Source organism: Dipodomys ordii, unplaced genomic scaffold (assembly GCF_000151885.1).
Source record: "Dipodomys ordii isolate 6190 unplaced genomic scaffold, Dord_2.0 Scaffold15, whole genome shotgun sequence".
Lineage (NCBI taxonomy): Eukaryota > Metazoa > Chordata > Mammalia > Rodentia > Heteromyidae > Dipodomys > Dipodomys ordii.
Window position 1 is genome coordinate 18,206,919 of NW_012267231.1, and position 217 is coordinate 18,207,135.

Below are 217 nucleotides of genomic sequence, written 5' to 3' on the forward strand. Positions count from 1 at the left end.
TGGGGGCCGAGAGCTGAGGGCGGGGCCATCACGGGGCGGGGCCAGGCCTTTGAGCCAATGGAGCTAGCAGTTGTTGCGAGCGGGTCGGACGAGGGCGTGGCTTGTCGACTCCGGGCGGGGCGATGCGGAGACGTGGTCCTGTCATTGGATCTAGATACGTGGGCGGAGCAAGACGAGGGCGGAACCCGGCGGAGGAGTGGTCAATGGAGCTGTCGGC